We start from the raw sequence: 12,230 nt of genomic DNA, 5'->3' as shown, positions 1-12,230 counted from the left end.
ATATATATAAAATCAGTGGGAAGGTCTGGATTGTCCCTAGTGCTTCACAAAAAAACCCACCCTGCCCCACACATGGCCCAGGCAACCTCCTGAAGTGTGGGACCTTCCATGGCTCCCTCAGAAAGAGCTACCCCTTCACCACCACATTCAGACATGGAGGCTGTGTAGACACAGTGGGGTGCCCTGAACAGCCTGGGAGATGCTGGGGAGTGGGAGGGAGCAACACTGCCCCAACCCCCCACCCGCACCCCGCCTTTGAAAGGGTTCAGTCTCAAGGCTTGGCCCATGCCTCACCTCCCCCGGAGAGGCCGGTCAACTCTGCAGTCCTGAGGAGTGACCACCCTTGGAGCTGCATCCCACCTGCAGACCCAGCCATGCAGGGAACGCAACACCAACCTGGGCTCCTAGATGACCATGAGGGAAACATCTGCGGAGGGAGGGAATGTCTAGGGCTGTGGTTTTCACATGGGGTTATCTTCAACCTCCAGAAACATCCTCACTGCAAACTTTTGTTTTTTTTTGGATAGACTCTTGCTGATCTCAAACATGTAGGGAGCCTCCTGCCTTAGCTTTCCAAGTGGTGGGAGTGTACCACCACACTGCCAATTTCTTTTTTATTTTTTAGACAAGGTCTCACTGTGTAGTTCAGGCTGGATTTGAACTATGTAGCCCAGGATGGCCTTGGATTTGCAGTGATCCTCCTGCCTCAGCCTCCTGAGTGCTGAGATTATAGGTGTGCACCACCATGCTCAGCTCTCACTGCCAACTCTTAAATTTAGAGTTAGGCTTGGACAGACTTCCAGTTTAAGTTTTTACTGCTGCTGAGCCCTGTTTCAGTGATGGACCAAATAACTCTGACACCTTCCTCATGAGCCCAGGCAATAGCAGCTGAGAGGAAACACAAGTTATTCTAGTAATTGCTAAGGGAAGAGAAGCCAGAATCTGAAGGTTGAGAGACTTCCATTTTGCAACCCAGGGCTGCAACTCTCAGTGGGCTAGGGATCAGGAACCCAGCTGAGGCGCTGGAGAAGTGCTGGCAGGCCTGGAGGCGCCAAAGGAGGGCAGTGCTTTGTGGCTGGAATAAAAACCAAGGGCCATGGGCCAGGGATGTGGCTCAGTAGTGCCACACTTGCCTGACCAGTGCAAGGTCCTGAGTCTGATCCCCTGCACCAAAAAAAAAAAGGGGCCAAGCACAGTGCTATGCTATCAGCCTACACATATTTCATTTAAATCTGTTTCTTCCTCCATCAAATGTAGAAGTTTGGGGGCTGGGGATTTAGCTCAGTGGCACTGTGCCTGCCTTGTAAGCACAAGGTCCTGAGTTCAATTCCTGGTACCAAAAAAAGAAGTATGGGTGCTGTAGTACACACCCATAATCCCAGCATTTGGGAGACCAAGTCAGGATTCCAAATTCAGGCAACTTAGTGAAACCCTGTCTCAAAAAATGAAAAGCTTGGCCAAGAACAGTGGCACCAGCCTGTAATCCTGGCCCCATGGGAGGCAGAGGCAGGAGGATCAAAGACTGGCGTGCAGTCTTAGCAACTTAGCAAGAACCTATTTTAGGGTTTTGTTTTTTTTTTTTTGGTACTGGGGATCGAACTCAGGTCCTTGTGCTTGTGAGGCAGGACACCGAACCACTGAGCTAAATCCCTGGCAGCAAGACCCTATTTTAAAATAAAAAACAGGGCTGGGGATTTAGCTCAGTGATTCAGCCTCCTGCCTTGCATAGGTCCCGAGTTCAATCCCCAGTACCAAAAAATATATAAATAAATAAAATTTAAAAAATAACTTCAATCAAAGGCAAAATTGGCTGTGGTCCTAGTACAGACTCTAAGAAACCAACAGGGTGCTGCAGTGCGTGGGGAGGCTGAGCGCCCTCCTGGTGAGATAACAACGGGCTGTCCTGGGGAGACTGCCAGGCCTTATCATAGCACACAGAGACATTCCACTTCATAAAGTTGACTTCTAGTTCTGCGATTGTTCACCTGGATTTCTTGCTTTATTTTGTGGTGTTGGGGATCGAACCCAGGGCCTGCGTGTCCTCCCAGCGGTCATGGGTCACACCCTGGAGCTGGCCTGGGTGGAGAAGGAAGCCTGAAGGGTCAGGGCAGGACAAGGCCCTCAACAGCAGTGACCTCACGGAAGCTTGGCTCTGGCTTCGGCACAGCATCCGGTTCTCTTGGGCTGTGCAGGGCCCCCAGTGGGGCCTGGAACTCATCAGCCCCTGTCAGCCCTCAAAGACTGCACGCAGGCCCTCCGCCATCACCAAGCATGGCTGAGGGCCAGGCTCATGTGGTCTTCGTCCTGAGACTATGCATCTATCCTGCATGTGACAGGCACTGGGAAGTATGCGAAGACTTCATCTGCTTATGTATTTAATAAATATTTGTGCATCATGTGCAATGTGCCTGGCCCTGGGCTGGCTCCAGGGAGCGCACAGAAATTCCTGCCCCTGTTCTAGCAGAAGCAGCCATAAAGGAAAGCAAAACTGTGAGGGGAAACAGGATTGTGTGAGAGGCCTCTGGGAGTAGACAGAGAGAAGTAGGGTCAAAAAGAGCCTTCCAGACAGGGCAGAGGGCTGGCAACAGAAGTCCTGAAGCCAGGCATGGTTGTGCAAGGCTGGAATTCCAGCATCTGGAAGGCTGATGCAGGAAGACTGGGAGTTGAAGGCCAGCCTGCTACACAGTGAGTTAAGGCCAGCCTAGAATAATGGAGACTCTGTCTCAAAATACAAACAAATAAATGCCAGCTGAACAAGATGACTTAACATTCCCAGGTAAATAACTAAAATCACTCTCTACTCCTCAAAAAATTAGGAAACAATAGCTCACAACACACTGAAAGCCAGGCCACGATAAATAAGGATGCCTGGGTCAGGAAGGGAATGAACTGAACTTTGAGAATGCCCTCTTTACCACCGAGAGCTCCTATACCACAGCCCAGAAGCAGACTGTAGTTTTTCAGATATTGAAAGGAGGAAGCTGGGAGCCTGGGGAACACAAGGTGGGGGAGTGTTTTCAGGACAGAAAACCCAAGATGGAAAGAGCTGCACACTGAGAGCGCCTAGTGTTCAATACTTCAGCTCAGTGCACACAAGCAAGGGAACTACTGAAAGGCAGGGCCAGAACCACTCGAAAGGATTACACCAAACAATTATGGAGCACACCCAGGGCTGGGGACAGTGCTGGTTCCCGCCAATCACAGTAGAAATTTCATTCATGGGCACTGTGGGGAGCACTGAAAAGAGGTTTGGGGTCAGAAGTAGGCAAAAATCACTATTTTGACTCCATTTAACCAAAGCAAGATCTGTAGGGACCAAATTCTTCCTAAGTAACTCCCACACTTCAAACTAGTGGTGGGGACCTATTACTATTCTGTGTAGCTCCTTCTAAAAGTGGCTCACCAAATAAATATCACTTGGTTCTGGGCTGCTTGTTCCTCCTTTTAGAGTTAGATTCTGGATTCTTCTCATCTTGAACAAAGAAATGAACAAAAAGCAGTGGCAGTACACTTGAAAAAGTAAAAGTGACGGGGTTTGGCTCAGTGGTTTCGCCACTTGCCTCACAAGCACAAGGGCCTGAGTTCAATCCCTGGTACCAGGAAAAAAAAAAGTAGAAGTGAGGAATGAGGGAGAAACTGGCTCTGTAGAGCAAGCTTGGGCTGAGTAAAAGAGGAGAAAGCAGGGTAGAAGTACACCTTGGAGTATGAAAGGCAGGCTATCATGAGAAAAGCCACAATAGCAAGCTCTTCTTGGCTTCTGCATCCTTTTATGCTGTCCAAATCTGGAGAAACCCGTGAGAACTTCTACTTGCAAGGCCTGAGAGGCAGTGCTGACCTCAGGCTGAGGCCAGGTCCAGGCCGTCCTATTGAAAACCTGCTCCCGTGCTCTCCAAGTCCACATGCAGGGCTTTGGGAACTGTTCTGCACATGTGTCTTGGAACTTTATAATTGACAGGTCACACAAACTTTCCCAGCCAGAAACCCATGCCCTAATTTCCTGTCTCCTTGTACACACTTGTAATACCAGCACAGGGGAGGCTGAGGCAGGAGGATTGCCATGACTTCAAGGCTGGCCTGAAACACATAGGGAAACCCCATCTGAAAAATACACACAAACCCCCCAAAACACAGACCCAGAGTGCACACTTGACACAAGTACAGTTCTGCTATTCTGAAATACAGAGTTGGTCCTCTGAATGTGGATTCTACATTGTTGAATTCAACCAACTGCAGACTAAAGATATTTTTTAAAAACTGTGTACTAAACTGGAGATTTAGCTCAGTGGTGTCGCAGCCTCACAAGCTCAAGGTCCCGAGCACCAAAACAAATAAACAAACAAAGAAACCCCAAAACCCTGTATACTAAAAAAAATTCTTTAAAACTGTACTGAAGCCAGGTGTGGTGGCGTATGCCTGTAATCCCTGCACAAGGGAGGGTGAGACAGAAGGATCACCTTGAGTTTGAGGCCAGCCTGGACTACAAAGTAAGTTCAAGGGCACCCTGAACTATAGCGACCCTGTCTCAAAACAGTAACGACAAGCCTGGTGTGGTGGCGCACACCTGTAATCCCAGCACTTGGGAGGCTGAGGCAGGAGGATCACTGTGAGTTCAAGACCAGCCTGCGCTACATAGTGAATTCCAGGTCAGTCTCAACTACATAGTGAGATCCTGTCTCCAAAAAACAAAAAAACAGTAACGACAAAAAATCTGTGTACTAAACATGCAGACTTTTGTCCTTGTCATCATGCCCAATCAATACAACAGCACAACTAGTTATGAAGTATCTGCACTGTATTAGGCATTATAGGAAGTCAGCAGACTTAAGCATACAGGATCTTAGAGGTACACACTTGCCATCTCAGCAGTGAGGCAGACTGAGGCAGAAGGATCTGGAGTTTGAGGCCAACATAGGCTACAAAATGAGACCCTGTTTCAAGTAAAAGTACATAGGCAAAGGTAAAGGCAATCCCTGTGCAGATACCATCCTATTTCATAAAAAGGACTGAGGAACTGTGGGTCTTTATCCTCACTTCCTAGAGGTAGTGCCTAAAATCCTCGGAATCTCCAGCGATAAAGGTCTATTGTATGCTAATGAGCAGGTTGGTGACTGCCAGTGCCCCAGGCAAGACAGAGTCTGACCACCTGCGAGATCCAGAGATCCAGGCCTTGAGGGTTGGGCCTTTCTCCTTTAATTTAACCTCAGGGAGGGGAGTGAGGGATCAGGTTAGCAGATGCTCTAAAGATTGAATCACTCAGGGCTACGTAGGAAGGGTACAGGAAAGGTGCTGTTGCTCACCTGCAATCCCAGCACTCTGGGAGGCTGAGGCAGGAGGATGGCAAGTTCAAGACCAGCCTGAGCAATGTAGGGATTTAAGTGAGAAAGCCTGTCTCAAAATTAAGAGAAAAAAGCGCACAGCTCAGAGGGAAGGCCATGGGTTCAATCTCCACTACTACACAAAAACCAACCAATATGGGGGTGGATACTACTGCTTGAGGTCAGGCCAGTAAGCAGTGCATCTGAGTGTGTCTGGTATAGCCACCCTGCAAAATTATTTTATTCTTTCAGGCTGCCAGTGTCCATGAGCTGCACCTCCGAGTCGCCAAGCCAACAGGTAAGATCCCACGATGCCTTGGTTCAGCATGGGAGGATGACAGCAACCCCAAGGCAGCAGGCTGCCTGGGGAGTGCAGAGGTGCCAACCATTTAATGTTGCTAAAATCCTAAATTTTAATGCTGGTTTTTCTCCTTTTCTTGCAGTACTGGGGATTGAACCCAGGGAGTACAGAGCTACATCTCTAGTCTCCCTCCTATACTTAAAAAAATTTTTTTTGAGACCGGTGATTGCCCAAGTAAGCCTGTAACTTGAGATCATCCTGCTTCAGCCTTCAAACAGCTGCGATCACAGGAGTGTACCACACCACTTAATCCTAATTTCTTCACACACAGGGAAGGTTAAGAGCAAGGGGTTGAGGTCAGAGGCACCTCAGTTTTAGGTTTGGTCTCCCTGCCTTTTTATTCAGTGATCTGATGGTTTCTAAACCTCTCTAAACTGCAGCTTCCTCTTCTGGCAGAGAGATAATAACTGCAACCTTCAAGCAGAACTGAGCCCAAGGCCCAAGAATTTAAAGAGGCTCCCCAGACTCCTTCCAGTTTTAAGCTTGAATAGAGGGAGCCCAGCAGGTGGAACTGAATTTAAAAGGCCCCGCCCAGCCTTTCACATGCTAATGCAAGGCTAAACCAGGAGGAGCTCAGAGGGGAGAAGGCAGCCCCCAACCCCCAAAGTTACTTCCCACAGTGCCCACCAGCAGAGCCCCCTCTGTCTTCTACCTCAATCTCCCCTAGGCTCCAGTCTCCTTCCCAGCTGGCTGACAAGATTCCTCACACCTGGCAGGGCCTCAGAGCCTGTCCTGGCTGCTCTCTCCCCACTTGCCTTGCTCTTTGGGGCTCCTCTCTGCTCAGACAAACCAGGCCTTGCACACCCGATTTCCCACTTTCCTTTCCTCTGCCCCGAGTGTACCAAGCTACCCACCTTCAGGGTCCAGCCCCAGGGTGGTGGCCACCGAAGGCCTCTCCTCTTGGACATAGTGCTATGCTTATTCACCAAGTCCAACAGAGTCCTTGGTAGACAGCAGGTGTCCTGTAAATACCTGGAACTGGAAAGAGTAAGTGTAGCCCAACTCCCCCAGTCCCATCCTCCATGTTCTGGTACGGGGGAATGAACCCAGGGACACTGCACTGAGCTAAACCCCTCCCCGCTTTTGGAGACAAGGTCTCCCTAAATCACCAACTTGCTCTGGCTGGGCTCAAACTTGCAACTCTCCTGCTCAGCCTCCTAGAGGGATGGTTTTGTACACCATTGCTGTCTGCGAGACCGAACTGGGATGGGTCTCCACAGGCTCCTCCCAGGCAAGGCGCTTCTGCCACTCCCTTTGGGCACAAGTCTGCAGGCCAAGTGGCTGTTTCCTCTGGGGCTGTCTGGAGCTCCCCACAGACAGCTCAGCTGGTGACCAGCCCTCTGGCCATTGTCCCAAACTGTAGACATTTGACTCTGGGGAGCCCTGGGCTCCAGCTCTGTCCCCTTCCTGCTGGCCATTCTGCCTGGTTACTGTCTGAAGGGGAGGAGGCCTTGGCGACCATCCGTGGGGTTCCCGAGATGCTCAGATTTAAACCCTGTCCCCAGCTGTGATTTCTGGAGCGAGGATGCGTAGGTCTCCAACAGCCAATAAGATGAATGACGGTGCTTGTGTTTACCTCTCATTAGAAAAGTAATAATCCACTGAGGCTCCTACAACTGTCACTGGCACAATTTAAGTGTTCTCTAAGGCATAGTTTGGGCCACAGCCTGGTTTTATAAATAAAGTTTTACTGGAACACAACCATGTATTCTTGACTTTTTTTCCCCTTTTCTTTCTGGAGACAGGGTCTCTCTATGTAGTTCAGACTGGCCTGGAACTCACTCACTATGAATCCCAGGCTGGCCCTGAACTCACGTGGACACTACCATCCATATAAAAACTGTACACACAAGGGCCAGGCATTTAGTTCAGTGGTTCCAACCCCTGCCTTGCAAGTGCAAGGACCCGAGTTTGATCCCTGGTACCAAAACAAAACAAAAACTGTACACACAAATGTCTATAAATACCAAGAAAATCTCTGGAGCCTGTACCAGTTACGGGGGAAAGGGCCCAAGGTGGGGAAGACTTAATATCCAGTATTCTTTTTTTCCATATTGACAGAAAATTTGTAGAACATGAATCATTTTAAAGTACACAGTTCTACTGTGTATAGTGGCACATGCCTGTAATTCCAGGACCGGAAGGCCGAGGCAGAAGGTATTGCTACAAGTTCAAGGCCAGCTTGGCCAACACAGTGAGTTCAAGGGCAGTCTGAACTACATAGCAAGATCCTGTCTCAAAAAAAAGTATACAATTCAGTGTATTCTCAGTAGTCTTTAATCATCACCTCTAAGTAGCTGCAGAACATTTTCATTTCCCAGAAAGGAACCCTACACCTGACAGCAGTCAATCCCATCTCCCCTCCCCTGGTAACCACAAATCTGCTGTTCTGTTCTAAGGACTTGTCCCGTCTGAGTATTTTTACATAAATGGAATATTATACATGATCATCTGGAATTTTTCACTTTTCTCGCTTAATATCTTTTTGAGGTTCATCTTGTTGATACTTAAGAGTTTTGGGCTATGTTTGTGGGTGTGTATGTATGCGTGGTACTGGGGACTGAATCCAAGGCCTACCCTGAGCTACAACCCTCCCCCTCCCCCTTTTTCTTCATTACTTATTTGGAGACAGGGTCTCACTAAATTGCCCAGGTTGGGCTCAAATTTGTGATCCTCCTGCCTCAGCCTCCCAAAGTGCTGGGATTACAGGCATGCATCAAAATCAGCATGTATTTATCTATTATTTTTTGGAAGGAAACTGTATATGAGTTCTAGACCTCAATTTATTGTCTGTTTTTTGAGACAGGGTCTCACTATGTAGTTGAGACTGACCTGGAACTCACTATATAGCCCAGGCTGGTCTCAAATTCACAGCAATCCTCTTGCCTCAGCCTCCCAAGTGCTGGGATTACAGGTGTGCGCCACCACGCCTGGCTTAGACCTCAATTTAGATGAAACTCCTCTCCACCATGGTTGTTCTAGGAGTGGGCTACAAGAAGTCCTGGGTCTGAAGCCATTTCTCAACAGTTACAGCTGTGCAACACTGTGTGGATTACAAAACCTCTGTGCCTTAAATGTGAAATTCAGGAAAATCTCAGGGAGCACTGTGGGCCCTGCTCCCTCTGTGCTGATTCCACTTAGGTAGGGTGCAGGAACTGTCCTCCTCCCTCCTGGCACTGCTGTTCTTCCCTCAGGGCCTTTTCCACATACCTGCAGATTCCCTGCTGCTCAAACAACTCTCAGAAGCCTGGCACTGCAGGGTAGAGTCCCCTTCCCAAAATATTTCATCCCTTTTCATGCCAGACAGTCCAGAAGGGAGGCTAACTAGGAGCTGGGCGTGATGGCACATGCCTGTTACCCAGGCACTCTGGCAGGCTGAGGCAGGAACATTGCCAAGAGTTCAAGGTTGGTCTGGGCTATATGGTAAGTTCAAGACCAGCCTGAACTATGCATCAAGACCCTGTCTCAAAAAAGGACCCATAAACCAAACCAACCCCCCAAAAACATAGACTCCTTGATCTGCAGTGCCCTAAGATTTACCTCAAATGGGAGCCTTTGGGTTGAGTGAGTAGCCCTTGCTCCTGCTGCCTGGATAAATCCCCAAGGCCTCAGAGAGATGAGCCAGGGGCTGTGGCTCAAGGCAGTCAAGATGCGAGCACAAGGGCCACACTGCCACTTTCTGTGGCTCAGGCAGAGCCGGCTCACCGTCCCTCAGTCCATGTCACTTCACCCCAGAAGACTGTTGACTCTGCTGGCCACCAGTTCAGCACAAGCAGCCCTATGCTCAGCTCCTTGGCCTTCCCTGGAAACCACCCAGCAGGGCCGCTGCCCCAATCAGCAATGGTGCAGGCTTCTGCCCGGGTGGGCTGCAGGGCTCAGTCAGGAGAGCAGATGGAGAGCAGCTCTCACGACCTTTGTTTCCTGCAAGGCACAACACCAATCCAAGTTTAGCAAGTGCTGTGTAATCAATGCCAGAACTTAAAATCCATTACAAAAGAAAACAACAACAAAACAAGACTTTAGAGGATTAAAAAAAAGACTGTTGAAGGTTCTATATGAAGAGATATTTAATTAGTTTTTGTTTTCCTTAGGAAGAAAATTTTAAAGCCAGATGTGACAAAACAGGCCTATATAATCTCACTGCAAGGCTGGGCATGATGGCGGACACCTGTAATCCCAGTACAGGAGCTTTGGGGAACACATTGGAACCAAGCCATCTGCTTTTGCAATTAAACAGAAGTGGGAGGAGCAAGTGTACAATCCTGGTACTCTGGGAGAGAGGCTGAGGTAGGAGGATCCTGAATTCCAGCCCAGCCTGGATTGATTTTGGCCACTAAACCTGTTTCCACATCAACAAAGGCCATTGAGCCCACCCAGTGGGGCAGGCAGAGGTGCTGGCTGTTGAGTGAGTGGGAGGAGCATTCCAGAGCTCAGAGTCCAGGCAGAAACCTTCAGCCTGCTCAGATGCCCGTCTGGGCTTCTCTCTTCTTCTTTTCTTTCCTTTCCTTTTCTTTTTTTTGTACCAGGGATTGAACTCAGTACCTTGAGCTTGCAAGGCAGCAGAACCACTGACCTAAACCCCCAGGCCCCTTCTCTCTTCTTTCTTAATCTTGTGTAATTTTCCCATTGAAGTTCTTGGTATTCCACTCTTTCTACCACGCTGGGAGAGGAGAACAGTCACTGACATGTTAGTATAAAAGACACTTCTCACATGATCTTTTTTCCCCATGGGAACCTTAGTTTTTCCATCACTCAACATCCACTCCTGGGCTACTTCTAGTTTTAGGACCCGATCTAGGCAGTGGGATTCAAAGATGAGAAGATCACCCCTGTCCTCAGGCAGGTACCACACTATATTTGAGCCAAGTGGTGGGAACAGGAGAAATAACACTGGAGTTTCAGGGTCACAGCCTCACTGAACACTGGAAAACATGGATGACACCCGAAAAATCAAAGCCTTAGGTGCATAGGTTGCCATGGTCACCCAGATGTGGGCCTAGATCTACTTTGGAAAATAGCATTTTATCCTGAGTTTGAACCTGAGGTCTGGATTCACAGGGTAGCTCAGGATGGGGGCAGCTGGAGAAAAGGAGACCCTAAGGGCCAGGAGCTGAAATGGTGCAGTCTCTGATCCTGACCTACACAGAAGCAGTAGGACCAGGACAATAATCTTAACCACCCACTAGGCCTGTAAACCTAGCACTAGGGAGGCTGAGGCAGGAGGATCACTGTGAGTTCGAGGCCAGCTTGGGCTACATAGCCAGACCTTGTCTCAAAAACAAAACAAAACAAAACAAAACCACCCTGAACTTACCTCAAGCTCCTGACAGAACCCATTCCTGCAACCGTGTCTCAGGGTCTCCACTTTACAGATGGACTGGAATCCTTGTCCACTCACACTGTGCACTCAACTCTGATAGTCAAAACACCTGCTGTGCCACAGCTCTAACCTCTAACCAGGGGCTGAAAAATAACAGGACTCTAAGACTTTACCTTCTTGCTCTGCAGCGCCCTGTCCCCTCTTCTGGAGACCGCCTACATCGAAAAGGGGGAAGCTAAAACCTATAAGCAGCAAGAAAATAGAACTCAAAACCAAACATCCATCTTTTGAGCATCAAGTAACCCTCTCTACCTGCCCCCCCCCTATTTTTTAAAATTAATTAAATTTATTGGTACATTTTAGGTGTACATAATGATCACATTCATCATAGGGCCTCCTTCCTTATTTTGCTATACTGGGGACTGAACTCAGGGATTTCACACTGAGCTACTCCCCAGCCTTCTTTCACTTTTTGTGTTATGACAAGGACACTATAAATTGATAAACTGCCTCAACTAGGCTAGAACTTGAGATCCTCCTGCCTCAGCCTCCCAGAGTGCTGGGAATACAAGCATGCGCCACCACACCTGGCTTCTACCTGCTTCCTTATTGCCCAGGTCTTCCTTGTGGTCAGGAAGCAGGGATCAGAACGGGGGTCTGCTCTGAACCCTAGGCAGTGTTTCTCAAGAGGAAGGCTAACCCACCCTTTCCCAGCCTAAGAATGCAAAAACAAAGATGAGGGTTGTAGAGAGTGACAAAGACAAAGAGCCACAGGCAAGGATGGTCCTGAAGCCTCAGTAAAGGTCCATTAGAGCTTTTTTTTTTTTTTTTTTTTTTTTTTTTTTTTTTTTTTGAGAGAAGGTCTTGCTAAGTAGCCCTGAATGACCTCTAACTCACAGCAATCCTCCTGCCTCAGCATCCCAGATGCTGGGACTACAGGTGTGCACCACCACACAGTTCCCACCTGTCACCTCTATGAGCCTCAGCTTCCCTATACACAAAATGGAGGCCAGAACTACAGGATGAGAGCCCCTCTTCCTTGAGAAGTTCAAATTAACTAGGTACGGGCTCCCTACATTTAGAAAACTGGACAGACTCCTGGGAAAAGCAGAGCCACAGCAGGACCCCGGAGGGGAGGGAGGGTCTGGCAGATAAAATCGGGAGGAAGAAGGGTGAGTTCTTCTTAAACTAATTTAGCCAAGTAAGGTGAGAAGGAGAAGACCCCTGGGCCAAA

The sequence above is a fragment of the Fukomys damarensis genome, unplaced genomic scaffold, assembly GCF_012274545.1.
Source record: "Fukomys damarensis isolate Sample0158 unplaced genomic scaffold, DMR_v1.0_HiC HiC_scaffold_25, whole genome shotgun sequence".
NCBI classification, from domain to species: Eukaryota; Metazoa; Chordata; class Mammalia; order Rodentia; family Bathyergidae; genus Fukomys; species Fukomys damarensis.
This window is presented reverse-complemented; position numbering follows the sequence as displayed.